At 47.5% G+C, this 16136-nt stretch overlaps 2 long non-coding RNA genes across 2 annotated transcripts in view; one reads left to right on the top strand and one right to left on the bottom strand.

Moving 5' to 3' along the window:
* The window catches only part of LOC148478338 (uncharacterized), an 80126-nt gene that overhangs the window by 9845 nt on the left and 54145 nt on the right, over window positions 1–16136 (top strand). The window lies entirely within an intron of this gene.
* LOC148478339 (uncharacterized) overlaps window positions 1–16136 on the bottom strand; it is an 82321-nt gene that overhangs the window by 14925 nt on the left and 51260 nt on the right. Inside the window, exon 2 of the long non-coding RNA XR_015872407.1 lies at window positions 294–401. This is a non-coding gene — a long non-coding RNA (uncharacterized LOC148478339). The remainder of the gene's footprint in view (window positions 1–293; window positions 402–16136) is intronic.

The raw sequence follows: 16136 nt of genomic DNA, 5'->3' as shown, positions 1-16136 counted from the left end.
CCGGGGGGGTGCCTAACCCTAAGTCCCCCCCGGGTGCCCTAAACCTAACCCCCCCGCCCGGCGTTGGGGAAATGTCAGGCGTCTACATCTAGACGCCCGGCATTTCATCCCTCGCCGGGATATGACAGTCGGGAAGCCGGCTGCCGGTATTAAGGCAGCCGGCTTCCCGATTGTATACCCTGGGAGACACTGTGCTCAGTTTGGGAACCACTGTGTTAGGAGATGCAATACCAAAAGAGAGAGAAAACAAGGGATCAAATGTACAGAGAGCAGAGGAAACGTAGCCCAGGTACCTTGTTTCACGTAGGGATAGGAGGATCCTGCAAGTACACTCTCGTCACATAATAATGAATGGATCCAGAACATCTTCATGGGTTTTTTTTAAGGTAGAAAGACAATTTCTAAAATAAAATAAATCAAAGGCATGTTTCCTTTTAAAGGGAATTTTCCAAAACAACCCATTCGCAATACAAACTAACGTTAGTCCAAAAACAACTGAAAAGATGCGGGAAGCTCCCTGAGGCCACATCTGGTTAGTGCCACAGCCGGCATGGTCAATGACAGTTTCCTACAACCCTTAGATGCCCTAATCTACCCAGTATTACCCATCTGGGGGTAAATGGTTTGTAATTTACCAATTCCTCAGTCGCAAACTGCCACAAGTGATTGTGACATAGGCTGGCCCTTAGGAAAGTATATATAAATCAGCCGATGAGCATTGGCATTTGTTGTAGACTGAACTATGATAAATCCCTGTGTGGGGATAAATTAGTCCTATGAAAGGTATTAAAGATCATTTCTCTGTATGAGGTGGCTGATAAAAGAGTAACTGACGGGGATATGTACTAAGCCTTGAAAAGTGATAAAGTACCAACCAATCAGCTCCTAACTGTCACTTTACAGTGTTTAAAAACTTGCAGTTTGGAGCTGATTGGTCGGTACTTTTATCTCTCTCCACTTTATCTCTATCTAAGGCTTAGTACATCTCCCCTTGAATTCTCCTCCAAATCTTCAACTGTCAACCTAGGAAGGAGCTCCAGACAGTGCACCCAGCCATGAAAAGTGATAAAGTACCAATCAATCAGCTCCTAACTGTCACTTTACAGGCTGTGTTTAAAAACTGGCAGTTAGGAGCTGATTGGTTGGTACTTTAATCACTCTCCACTTTATCTCTATCTAAGGCTTAGTACATCTCCCCTTGAATTCTCCTCCAAATCTTCAACTGTCAACCTAGGAAGGAGCTCCAGACAGTGCACCCAGCCATGAAAAGTGATAAAGTACCAACCAATCAGCTCCTAACTGTCACTTTACAGGCTGTGTTTAAAAACTGGCAGTTAGGAGCTGATTGGTTGGTACTTTTATCACTCTCCACTTTATCTAAGGCCTAGTACATCTCCCCCTGAATTCTCCCCCAAATCTTCAACTGTCAACCTAGGAAGGAGCTCCAGACAGTGCAGGCAGCTAGCGGTAGTATGAGCCTGATGGAGGCAGTGTCACTGAGGAGGAGGCAGCAGAAGTTATTTCATTGTTTCCCTAATAGGAAATTCTCCAGTCTGGATGGTCTGCGCATAGAATTGTGTAAAACTTTAATAGGCAATTGCTGGGTCCGGGGATTTTAATTATATTCCTTAAATCCCAGCACGAAGCATTTATAGTAGCGATGCGATTCTGTGAGTCATACGTATGAACTCCCAGCTGAGATCCTGCCAACAAAGATTATCCTGGTGCTGGGAATCAGTCGGGGTTCATCAAGAAACACATAACCGCCAGAGTACTTTATATAATACTCTGCTAGTGTCCCGTGGTAATGGTGTTTTTCGAAGCAGCTAGAGTGTTTTGTATGGCAGAAAGAAATGACTTGTGGAAGGTTTCTGCAAGATTAAGGTTTTGGTCCACAATGCGCTGGGTGCATTTGATATATTTTTAACCACAAGCAGCTTCATATTTCCATTACTTGGGAAACGGACATGCCCCGGTCACCCCCTTTTAGCCAGCATTATTTGCAATGCTCTTACAGCAATAATTATAGATGACACGCTCATGGAGGACCTACAGGTACATGTTGAGAATGCTATTATACGCCCACCCCCCAGTAATAGTATGCTCCAGCGACCCCCCCAATAATATGATCCAGACCCCATCCATCCCCACATGACATAATAATAATATGCTCCACCATACTCCCTTTGTAATAGTATGCTCCATACACATCAGTGACTGCCAGGGTCTCCTTAGTTTGAAGAAGGTCTAACGTACCAAATGGTCTCCTCTGCTTAAATTTTCCCACCCATTGCCACAAAATGGATCCTAAATATACCCACCTGCTATTGGGGGAACTGTACGTCGGAAGCCACATTTCTTTTTCTCTTTTTTTTTTTTATATATTGTATTTTTATTAAGATATCTAAAAAGACATAAACAATACAGACATTTCACATCTGAAGTAAAACGTAACACAATTTGCTCGAAAGAACGATCCAATAATCTCAATAAAATAAATAATGAACTGCATATCAAATAAAGGATATTTATAGACAAACAACAAAACCGAGAAAAAAAAAAAGACGAAGAAACTAGACAGATAGACAAGAAGAGATGAAGGGGAAAGTGAGGGGAAGAGTAGAGTACGGATCATACCATATAAAAGATGGCAGTTACTTTCTGAGAGTCATGAGTTACTTGGTAGGTGAGTTAGAAGACCTATAATTCTTAACGTCATCCGAGGACTTGTATTCTAACCAAGGGAACCAGGTACTGGTAAAATCAGAAGACGAGTCCAAAATATCTTCCATTGACGTAAAATAGTCAAACTTTTGGAACCAATCTTAACCTGTCGGGGGTGCTGTAGATTTCCAAAGTGGCACATTATTTTATATATGGTGGTAATATGCCGAGCTCTGTCCTTTTTGGTCAGATGTTGGGGACTAGATTACCTCCTTTACAGATATAGCTGTCACATTCTCTCCTAGGTTTTACCTCTTATGGTGCGCACACACTGGGCGATAAAGTGGACGACTGAACGATATCGTTATCGTTCAGTCGTCCACTTTATCGTCCATTTTTAACCCCAAAAAGATGAACGATGACGACGACGCGCGTTCCCGCGGGTCGTTCGGCATTATCGTTCATCGGGCTGACATGCAGGCCAACCTGACGATCTCGTCAGGTTGCTGCATGTCAGGGAATGGGGGAGAGAGCCCGGCGCTGAACGATATCGTTAATGATATCGTTCAGCGGCTGTGCTCAATGTCATGAACGACATTGAGCACAGCCTGCCGGGGACAACACTACACGATATCGCTCAAGGAGCATATCGTGTAGTGTGTACCCACCATTACAGTCTGCTCGACATCACACCAAGTTGATCTGTCACATTTTATCAGCAGCCACTTTCTAGATTGCTGCGGATTGGAAGAAAGCTTCTGCCCCCCTCGCTGCACGCCCCCATTCCCAGGATCTGGCATGTTTATAAAAATGGAATTTATCTCTGTCAATATTTAAAACGTGGGATCCTTGGACCTCATTCTTACGTGCCCAACCCCCCCTTTGCTTAATTACCTGCGCCATTGCAGTTCTTCTCATCTGGATCTATAGGCCCCCGACTCCCCTCTCCCTCCCTCTCCCCCTGCGGATTGCCGCTCTGCCTCTCTTGTATCCCTAGTATACAAAATTGGTATATCATTAGTTTGTGTTTTTCAACTAGAACCCTTTGTTTCTCTTATATTATTTAAACTTTGCCAGTTCTTGTTTCCAGCGGTTCTCATTTATTCAAAATTGACTGCGCTAGATGTACCATTTCAGGTCTCCTCTGTGAGGGAAGGAGGTTGAGCAGGAAAAGGGGAGCAGTACATACAGAGTACGTAGTAGGAGAGGGACTGACCCCACAGGTGCCACCTTGTGTTGCTTGCCCGGATCTAAGCTACCAGTGGGCCTGATTCAGACCCGGTTGCTATGAGCGTACGCTCGCTCAATGCGTATGCAAATATTTGAAAGTGACGCGGCGGGGAGCGATCGCTCACCAAGGCATAAGCACGCCCATCTTACCTGTACGAGCGTTCGCTTTGTGTATGCAGACTCCCCTTAGCGAATGCAGAGACGCCCACTGCCCCACGTCATCTCCTGAAAGTCTGTGAAAACATTGGTACATCGACCACTATCGGATGTGAACGCAGTTCTTGTGGTAGCTTTTTTCTACCGCAAGCATTGCAAGGAAAACAGAGTAAAAAAATTGGCTGGTGACGTGTACTATGACGCTGCCTGTTAATTATGCACGCCTCTAAAATGGCGTTGAAACACTCGGGCATGCCTGCGTTCGCATCTCCACTCCCCCGTTTTTACTGGACTGCCCCTGTTACCACCCACAAACGACCTCTCCTGTCACTCACTCTGCTGGGCTGGCTTTGCTGTGCGAGCGAGGGATCTGAGAACACACTGTGTAGTTTGCGCACGCACACTGCAATGCATACACATGCGCAGATTAGCAACCATAGGCAATAGCGAGCGCACCGCGGATAGCGTACGGGTCTGAATCAGGCCCAGTGTCTTTACATACTGTTTGGTTGTAGTCCGTGCCATAAGACAGGGACCCCACTGATGAGGTAACAGCCTCCATTATCTGGTACAAAAGCGACAGCGACTAAAACATGCCTCAATGTTACTGGATAATAAATGCCCTTTAGAATGCCGCTGATCTTCCATAACGGGAATACAATGTACATTAATATATATTCTTTTAAGAAACGCTAAGGTTCTTATTTATCAATATGAAAAGATACTGTGGCAGATGTACTAAGTCTTGGAGAGAGATAAAGTATCAACCAATCAGCTCCTATCTGTCATGTTACCTACCGGCTGTGTTTGAAAAATGACAGATAGGAGCTGATTGGTTGATATTATATTTATATCCACGTTATCTTTCTCCAAGGCTTTACATTTAACCCAATGTACCTAAATCCTGCGAAAATTGCTGTTTTCTCAATATTTAGGGTTTTTCCCATTGATCAGTCTTCTCAGGCTGGGTTTCTAAAAGCATGGTGATGACATTTACTGCGTGTTCATGAAGGGTAGCACCAGACCTGTACCTCTGTTATCTCAGGATGGCCATAGCAGATGTGGTTAAAAGAAAACAAAGAATGCTTTGTTACTAATATTAAGCATTTTGTCTTCAGAAGAGTGTTTAAGTTTTTTCTATTTTTTACAATTTTACAATATTTTTTTTTTAGCAAATAGAAAATAGGACTTTTTGGGGCTATTAAATAGACTGCTAATTTATAATTTGTGGAAACCATGCAAACTGGTCTCCAAAAGTCCGCTAGATGACTAATATCATTAATACCAAAATTAGCTTAATTAATGCAACAACAGCAGCCTGAACTCGCTCAGAACTGTGTGCAGCCCCATAGGTCTGCGTACACAATTGAGCAAGTACAGCCTTATAGAGGATTGTGAGGGGTGTGAGATACGGTGCGTTGCCGGCATTTGAACGCTGTGGAAATGGCAAAACGCACCCGATTCACACCCCTCGCGGCTAAATGGGTTGCCCCCTTAGCATCTGTTTAAACAGTTCAATAATACTTCCTGTGTGTGAGGGATGTAAGACAGAACTTTGAGCCCTGGGTTCCATGTTATAGGAATGTGCAACATTTCTGGAGAAGTGAAGGCATATTGCTGGTCTCTACTACTGATGACATATTGCTGGTCTCTACTACTGATGACATATTGCTGGTCTCTACTACTGATGGCATATTGCTGGTCTCTACTACTGATGGCATATTACTGGCCACTACTACTGATGGCATATTACTGGCCACTACTACTGATGACATAGTACTGGCCACTACTACTGATGGCATATTGCTGGTCTCTACTACTGATGACATAGTACTGGCCACTACTACTGATGGCATATTACTGGCAACTACTACTGATGACATAGTACTGGCCACTACTACTGATGACATATTGCTGGTCTCTACTACTGATGGCATATTACTGGCCACTACTACTGATGACATAGTACTGGCCACTACTACTGATGACATATTGCTGGTCTCTACTACTGATGGCATATTACTGGCCACTACTACTGATGACATAGTACTGGCCACTACTACTGATGAAATATTGCTGGTCTCTACTACTGATGACATATTACTGGCCACTACTACTGATGGCATATTACTGGCCACTACTACTGATGACATAGTACTGGCCACTACTACTGATGAAATATTGCTGGTCTCTACTACTGATAACATAGTACTGGCCACTACTACTGATGGCATATTGCTGGCCACTACTACTGATGACATATTGCTGGCCACTACTACTGATGACATAGTACTGGCCACTACTACTGATGACATATTACTGGTCTCTACTACTGATGACATATTGCTGGCCACTACTACTGATGACATATTACTGGCCACTACTACTGATGACATATTGCTGGTCTCTACTACTGATGGCATATTGCTGGTCTCTACTACTGATGGCATATTGCTGGTCTCTACTACTGATGGCATATTACTGGCCACTACTACTGATGACATATTGCTGGTCTCTACTACTGATGGCATATTGCTTGTCTCTACTACTGATGACATATGGCTGGTCTCTACTACTGATGGCATATTGCTGGTCTCTACTACTGATGGCATATTGCTGGTCTCTACTACTGATGACATATTGCTGGTCTCTACTACTGATGGCATATTGCTGGTCTCTACTACTGATGACATATTACTGGTCTCTACTACTGATGACATATTGCTGGTCTCTACTACTGATGACATATTGCTGGTCTCTACTACTGATGACATATTGCTGGTCTCTACTACTGATGGCATATTGCTGGTCTCTACTACTGATGACATATTGCTGGTCTCTACTACTGATGGCATATTGCTGGTCTCTACTACTGATGACATATTACTGGTCTCTACTACTGATGACATATTGCTGGTCTCTACTACTGATGACATATTGCTGGTCTCTACTACTGATGACATATTGCTGGTCTCTACAACTGATGACATATTGCTGGTCTCTACTACTGATGGCATATTGCTGGTCTCTACTACTAATGGCATATTGCTGGTCTCTACTACTGATGACATATTACTGGTCTCTACTACTGATGACATATTGCTGGTCTCTACTACTGATGACATATTGCTGGTCTCTACTACTGATGACATATTGCTGGTCTCTACTACTGATGACATATTGCTGGTCTCTACTACTGATGGCATATTGCTGGCCACTACTACTGATGACATATTGCTGGTCTCTACTACTGATGGCATATTGCTGGTCTCTACTACTGATGACATATTGCTGGTCTCTACTACTGATGACATATTGCTGGTCTCTACTACTGATGACATATTGCTGGTCTCTACTACTGATGACATATTGCTGGTCACTACTACTGATGGCATATTACTGGCCACTACTACTGATGACATAGTACTGGCCACTACTACTGATGGCATATTGCTGGTCTCTACTACTGATGACATATTACTGGCCACTACTACTGATGGCATATTACTGGCCACTACTACTGATGACATAGTACTGGCCACTACTACTGATGGCATATTGCTGGTCTCTACTACTGATGACATAGTACTGGCCACTACTACTGATGGCATATTACTGGCAACTACTACTGATGACATAGTACTGGCCACTACTACTGATGACATATTGCTGGTCTCTACTACTGATGGCATATTACTGGCCACTACTACTGATGACATAGTACTGGCCACTACTACTGATGACATATTGCTGGTCTCTACTACTGATGGCATATTACTGGCCACTACTACTGATGACATAGTACTGGCCACTACTACTGATGAAATATTGCTGGTCTCTACTACTGATGACATATTACTGGCCACTACTACTGATGGCATATTACTGGCCACTACTACTGATGACATAGTACTGGCCACTACTACTGATGAAATATTGCTGGTCTCTACTACTGATAACATAGTACTGGCCACTACTACTGATGGCATATTGCTGGCCACTACTACTGATGACATATTGCTGGTCTCTACTACTGATGGCATATTACTGGCCACTACTACTGATGGCATATTGCTTGTCTCTACTACTGATGACATATGGCTGATCTCTACTACTGATGGCATATTGCTGGTCTCTACTACTGATGACATATTGCTGGTCTCTACTACTGATGGCATATTGCTGGTCTCTACTACTGATGGCATATTGCTGGTCTCTACTACTGATGGCATATTGCTGGTCTCTACTACTGATGACACATTGCTGGTCTCTACTACTGATGACATATTACTGGCCACTACTACTGATGGCATATTGCTGGTCTCTACTACTGATGGCATATTGCTGGTCTCTACTACTGATGACATATTGCTGGTCTCTACTACTGATGGCATATTACTGGCCACTACTACTGATGGCATATTACTGGCCACTACTACTGATGACATAGTACTGGCCACTACTACTGATAGCATAGTGCTGGTCTCTACTACTGATGACATATTGCTGGTCTCTACTACTGATGGCATATTACTGGCCACTACTACCAATGACATAGTACTGGCCACTACTACTGATGGCATATTGCTGGCCTCTACTACTGATGGCATATAACTGGCCACTACTACTGATGACATATTGTTGGTCTCTACTACTGATGGCATATGACTGGCCACTACTACTGATGGCATATTGCTGGCCACTACTACTGATGGCATATTGCTGACCACTACTACTGATGACATATTACTGGCCACTACTACTGATGGCATATTGCTGGTCTCTACTACTGATGACATAGTTCTGGCCACTACTACTGATGACATATTGCTGGTCTCTACCACTGATGGCATATTACTGGCCACTACTACTGATGACATATTACTGGCCACTACTACTGATGACATATTGCTGGTCTCTACCACTGATGACATAGTACTGGCCACTACTACTGATGACATATTGCTGGTCTCTACCACTGATGGCATATTACTGGCCACTACTACTGATGACATAGTACTGGGCACTACTACTGATGGCATATTGCTGGTCTCTACTACTGATGACATAGTACTGGCCACTACTACTGATGGCATATTACTGGCAACTACTACTGATGACATAGTACTGGCCACTACTACTGATGACATATTGCTGGTCTCTACTACTGATGACATATTGCTGGTCTCTACTACTGATGGCATATTACTGGCCACTACTACTGAAGACATAGTACTGGCCACTACTACTGATGACATATTGCTGGTCTCTACTACTGATGGCATATTACTGGCCACTACTACTGATGACATAGTACTGGCCACTACTACTGATGAAATATTGCTGGTCTCTACTACTGATGACATATTACTGGCCACTACTACTGATGGCATATTACTGGCCACTACTACTGATGACATAGTACTGGCCACTACTACTGATGAAATATTGCTGGTCTCTACTACTGATAACATAGTACTGGCCACTACTACTGATGGCATATTGCTGGCCACTACTACTGATGACATATTGCTGGCCACTACTACTGATGACATAGTACTGGCCACTACTACTGATGACATATTACTGGTCTCTACTACTGATGACATATTGCTGGCCACTACTACTGATGACATATTACTGGCCACTACTACTGATGACATATTGCTGGTCTCTACTACTGATGGCATATTACTGGCCACTACTACCAAGCCTAGCAACTAGGGGGAGCACTGAAGTCTGGTAGCAGTGCGCCCGGCTCCTTTTCTGCCGGGCGAACAGCTATCTTTACACAACATTGCAGCAGGCAGCTTGATACTGTCTGCCTCATTTAGTCCACCCCCTCCCCCGTCTCTTGCAGTTTCTCATGGGACTGGGATAGACGTCATGACGTCTCTCCCAGTCCATCCCCACATTGCCCTGCGCCGAGGAGCCATTAGAACGGCCGCTGTGATGGGGCGGCAGCCAGTGTCGGCCCACCCTTTATGCTTCGAGCTCCACACTAGTGATTGAACTGCCTCCGCATCCAATCCACAGCTCTGCAGCAGCTGGCAGGTAAGTTTGCTGAAGGGCTGTGATGAGGGCTGTGCTGTGAGGGACATTGATGAGGGGGGCTGTGCTGTGCTGTGATGGACTGTGATGAGAAGGGCTGTGCTGAGGGGAACTGTGAAGAGTGCTGTGAGATGAGAGGTTTTTTCTGTGATGTGGATTTATTGATGGGCATGTAAATTTATTATAAATATAGAGGAGGTTTTGAAGGGGGGGGAGTAAGACAATCAGCCATTTCAAAGATGGGGGGTGCAAATTACCGCTTTGCTCCGAGTGACCGAAATCCAAGTTTTGGCTCAGCTACTGCTGATGGCATATTACTGGTCGCTACTGCTAATGGCATATTACTGGGCACTGCTACTAATGGCACATTACTGTCCACTACTACTAATGGCATATTGCTGTCCACTACTACTAATGACATATTACTGGCCACTACTACTGATGGCATATTGCTGGTCGCTTCTGCTAATGGCATATTACTGGGCACTGCTACTAATGGCACATTACTGTCCACTACTACTAATGACATATTACTGGGCACTACTATCATTGGTGGCATATTATTCAGAATTACTCTCATCATTGGCTTAAAGTGCATTAGTGTTACTGCTGTACATCTTACTGGTGGCTTATTATTGCGTGGATATCACTTACTGTCATATAATTGGTATTACTATAGTATTACTAGTGGCTTACTAGTAAGCACTAGTCTTCCCGCCGGCATATCACTGCTGTCACTGGTTTCACAATAATGAGGATTATTTTTATGGATGGTATATTACTAAGCATTACGTCTACTTTGCCTGGGCATTACCGCCACTGCTGGCATTTTAATGCTCTTGGGGGCTTATTGAGTTCCCTTGCTCTTACTAACAGCATTACATTTCAGTGAAATTCCACAGGAGATCCCCTGTCATTTTCAGCTAAATTGTCAATAAAAAATATATTTCTACATCAGGGTCCATAGGGTATCCACAGGATACCTTGGGTATAGGTGATGACGTCAGGCATCGGGCATCATAGAGTTAACTTTTCAGCCTCTGAGGATGCATCAGGGTCCCCGTCCTATACCCCCAGCCAAGGCATCTCAGTTTCGTTGGTGCCCAGTTCGGAGTCGGAGCACCTGTTTAGAGGGGGGCTAAGAATGGCCCCTGAAGTTTCTTTCAAGGCAGCTGTGGCTGCACATCTGGGAGTACAACATGGACACTGCTGACGTCCATGCGGTCTCCCCTACACCCCGCTGGTATCAGAACGCCGGTACTGATCACGGATGCTGGTAAGTGTCTGGGGTCACGGCTAGCGGTGACCCCTGATGCTTCGGACCATGGCCGGTTCTAAGGGGAGCAGGTAAGCAGCGGGGGTCCCGCGGTGGGTCCCTGCTAAGAACATGGTCCACAGTCCCCATGCAGGGGGCTCCCTGGGGACTGGCTGCAGCGTGGAGCCAGGTACTAACCTGCGCTTCCACTATCCCCCTGGGACAGCGGGCCGCAGCTGAGCGGCAAGCGCTGTGGCGTCCCAGGGGTTAATTGCATGCCAGGGGTGCGCGCCTTCCCTGGATACAGCCAGCGCCTCCCCCGCTGCACACAGCCCTCTCTGGGTTGCCCATTGGTCCTGTGGCAGCGCTCCTCCCCCAGGCCGGCCTCCTCTCTGCTCCTCGGTGGCCATCTTTGCATGGTGAACGCTGCTGGAAGCTGCTGATCGGTGGCATCGCGGTCTGGGTCCCCGGCATACCTCTCCTCCATTGGCTTATGGTCAGTGTATGCAGCGCTGTGTCCTACCAGACTCTGTGTCTGTGTAGTTGAGAAACAGCGCTGATAGTGCAGGGATTAATTTCTTCTGCATTGTATGTGACTTCTGCTAGCGCTGCTGCCTGTACTTTCACTTTCTACTGTCAGCCATTTTACTGTCCCCGCTCTTACTCTGCTAAAGCCTTTGCGGTGCGGTGATTGCAAGGCGGTTCTCTCACTATACTAACGAGTATCAGTGAGAGGGGTCACATACTTCCCATCATGTCTGAGAGTGAATTTCCTCTCCAGCTTATGTGTACTAAGTGCAATGTACCAATAGCGGAGGGGGTGGGTAACGCGGAGGGGCTATGTCGGCAGTGTTATTAATTGGCACGGCCAAATACTGTCACGGCTCCGGTACAGGAACCTCCCTGGGCTTGTTTCGCTAAGGCGCTTACAACCCTAGTGGGCCAGTTAGTTCCGCCACCTGCGTTTTCCCCGATAGGATTGTCCCAGCAGTCAGTGGTGTCGTCACCCATGCAGGGTTTCCCGAGACAACTGATGGTACCCCACAGTCTCCCTATTTCCCCTCCCCAGGTTTCACAGGAGCCTGCGTGGGTTAATTCTCTGACATCTTCAGTACAGCATTTGTCGGATGTTTTACAAGGGGAGTCTGTGTTGCGGCCACATAAGCGGCCTGTGCCCTCTCTGTCTGCTCCTTATGAGGATGATGACGTGACGTCCGATGATGGGGAGATTCTGGATCTATCTGACCAGGAACCTCTCCGTACTAAAGAGTCAGACGCTAAGTCAAAGGTATATATTCCTGGCCTTATTCGGGCAGTCCACACGGCTTTAGTTATTGAGGATGATGATTCTCCGGTGTCCAAATCCAAATATGCCTTTTTCAAGGATATTAAGGGTGACGCCACAGTGTTTCCTCTTTCTGGTCAGTTAGTAGACCATTTAGAGGAGGCGTGGAAACATCCCGGAAAACGGTATCAGCCTCAGAGGTGCTTAGCCGTGGCTTATCCGTTTGCTGACAATTATTTTTCTAAGTGGGAATCCCCTCCGCAGGTGGATTCCCATGTGACACGCCTAGTCAGAAGGGCCACTTTGCCCATGCCTTCCATGTCCTCCTTGAAGGATGCTACGGACCGCAAGGTGGAAATCTGCCTAAAGTCCATTTATTCCCTTGCGGGGGGGGGCGTCCAGACCGGCTATGGCCGTGTGTTATGTAGCCAGAGCTAGGGAGCGCTGGGCTGATAGTTTGGAGGCATCTTTGGACTCTGACTGTTCGGCTGAACAGGCCGAGTTGGTGGGCAATCTCCGGGACTCGGCCACTTACATCAATGAAGCGGCCTTGGATATCAGTATCCTCACCTCTAGGATTTCTTCTGCAGCTGTTGCTGCTCGTCGCACCTTATGGTTGCGATCTTGGAAAGCGGACGCTGATTCCAAAAAGGGCTTATTAGGTTTGCCTTTTAATGGAGAAGTCCTATTTGGTCCGGATCTGGACAAAATTGTGGCTACGGTCCCTTCAAGTTCTGGTATGTCGTCCTTTTGGCCTTACAGGGCCCAGGGTAGGCCTAAAGCACAGTCTCTTCCCCGACAGGCTGGGCCCAAGAAATCGGCGAAGCCCAGGAAACAGGCCTGGAGTACCAGACGTCCGGCCCCTAAGTCAGATGACAAGCATGCGGCCTGACGGTCTGGGCCTCCCTTTGGGGGATCCAAAGTGGGAGGCCGCCTGCTTCAGTTCGCCCAGTGTTGGTCGATAACTACGACGGACACCTGGGTTCACGAGGTGGTTTCTCACGGGTATGCCCTCTCCTTTCGGCACAAGCCTCCTTCCCGGTTCTTCACCACAGGCCTTCCACTAGACCGGAACAAAGCCTTGGAACTGCGGAAGGTTTTGCACACTATGCTCCAGGCTGGAGTTATAGTGCCTGTTCCATTCTCCCAGAGGGGCCAGGGTTTCTATTCTAATCTGTTTTTGGTGCAGAAACCCAATGGGTCTTACCGTCCAATACTCAACCTCAAGGCCCTCAACAAGTCCTTGAGGGTGCCTCGGTTTCGGATGGAGACCCTTCGGTCCATTATTCTGGCGCTGGAACCTGGGGATTACATGGTGTCATTGGACATTCAGGACGCTTACCTGCATGAACCTATTCTTTTGCGCCATCAGCAATACCTCAGGTTTGCAATCCGCAACGAACATTTCCAGTTCCGGGCGCTGCCTTTTGGACTGGCGATAGCTCCACGAGTGTTCACCAAGGTCATGGCGGTCATGGCAGCTCACCTGCGGAAGCAGGGAGTCCGAATGTTACCGTATCTGGACGACCTTCTGTTGTTGGCAGGGTCTCCAGAGCTCCATCTACGCCATCTGGACCTGACGATTGCAGTGTTGCAGCGTCACGGCTGGTTGATAAACTGGCAAAAGTCCACCCTGACCCCGTCTCAGAGGATCCTGCACCTCGGGGCCTTGTTGGACTCCAGGCAGCAGCGGATCTTTGTGACGGAGGAAAAGATCTCTGTTTTGCGCAGTTGTCTGCAGTGTCGCCGAGTGTCTGTGCACTCGGCGATGCAGTTGCTGGGCTCCATGGTGTCAGTATTCGACATGGTGGAATTTGCCCAGTTTCACTCCAGACCTCTGCAGCAATTGATCCTGTCCAAATGGAATGGACTGCCTCAGAGTCTAAAGTCCCAGACGATGGTGCTCACTCCGGGGGTTCGCCTGGTGGTTGCAGACGACCCAACTCAACAAGGGGCGCCCATTTTGGGTGGCGAACTGGGTCCTGTCAACAACGGACGCCAGTCTCCGGGGCTGGGGAGGGGTCACGGGTCCACACTTGTTCCAGGGCAGGTGGACTCAGGCAGAAAAGGAGCTTCCAATAAACATATTGGAACTCCGCGTGGTGTTCAATGCTCTCCAGCAGGCACATCGGGTTCTCCAAGGTCACCCCGTGCAGGTCCAGTCAGACAACGCCACCACCATGGCCTACATAAATCGACAAGGAGGAACCCGAAGTCGGGCGGCACTCGCAGAAGTGTTCCGCATCCTGGTCTGGGCGGAGCGCAATCTCCCAGCTCTATCAGCAGTGTTCATCCCGGGAGTCCTCAACTGGGAAGCGGATTTTCTCAGCCGGCAGGACGTACATCCGGGAGAATGGTCTTTGCACCAGGACATCTTTCAACTTCCGGTGGACAGGTGGGGTCTTCCAGAGATAGACCTCATGGCGTCCCGGCACAACAACAAGTTGCCGATGTACGGGTCTCGAACAAGAGACGAAAAGGCGTCTCTGGTGGATGCTCTGTCCGTCCAGTGGACGTTCCAGTTTGCCTACCTCTTTCCTCCGTTTTCCCTTCTTCCGCGGGTAATCCGGAAATTCAAACAGGAAGGAGGTATGCTCCTGTTGATAGCTCCCGAGTGGCCCAGACGGCACTGGTTCTCGGACCTCCAGAGTCTATCAGCGGACGTTCTTCTGCGGTTACCACTGCGGCCGGATCTGCTGTCACAGGGTCCTTGTCTTCACCCGGACCTGACTCGGCTGTCTTTGACGGCGTGGCTGTTTAGACTGCCATGTTAAGGTCCAGGGAGTTTTCCGGCTCTGTGGTGCAAACCATGCTAAGAGCTCGGAAGCCATCCTCTGCAAGAATATACCATCGTGTGTGGCATACGTTCTTCCAGTGGTGTCGACCTAGAGGTTATGCCCCTCGGGAGTTCCGCTACTCTAGAGTGTTGGCTTTCCTACAGGCTGGCCTAGACCATGGGCTTCGCCTTGCTTCCCTGAAGGTGCAGGTGTCTGCCCTGTCAGTCTGGTTCCATCGTAGGATTGCTGCGCTCCCTGATGTGCGCATCTTTATGCAAGGTGTTCTTCGCATTCAGCCACCTTTTGTTCCACCGGTGGCTCCTTGGGATTTGACTGTGGTCCTGAGAGCTCTCCAGGGACCGCCGTTCGAATCACTGGGCTCAGTGGACCTTAAATGGCTTACAGCTAAAACAATGGCCCTCATTCAGAGCCGTACGCTCTGAGCAGAGCGCACGCTCTGAATGAGGGCCGGGCTCCATGAAAATGGAGCGTCCTCCTGGACGCTCGTATAGCTGTGGGTCACCACCCACAGGCTATACGAGCGTGCATTGTGATGGCCGCGATGGTCGTGACCATCGCGACCATCGAAATTGCGAGCCGGAGCCTGCGGTTGAGGTTTTCAACCGCAAGCTCCGGAGTGATTTTGGCTCTATCAGAGCCAAAATCACTCCCACTGACATCACTAGTGATGTCAGTGGGCCGGCTTTTGACAGGAGGC

The sequence above is a fragment of the Taudactylus pleione genome, unplaced genomic scaffold, assembly GCF_031769625.1.
Source record: "Taudactylus pleione unplaced genomic scaffold, aTauple2 ptg000662l, whole genome shotgun sequence".
NCBI lineage: Eukaryota > Metazoa > Chordata > Amphibia > Anura > Myobatrachidae > Taudactylus > Taudactylus pleione.
The sequence above is the reverse complement of the archived record's forward strand: the minus strand, read 5'-3'. Positions and strand labels throughout refer to the sequence as shown.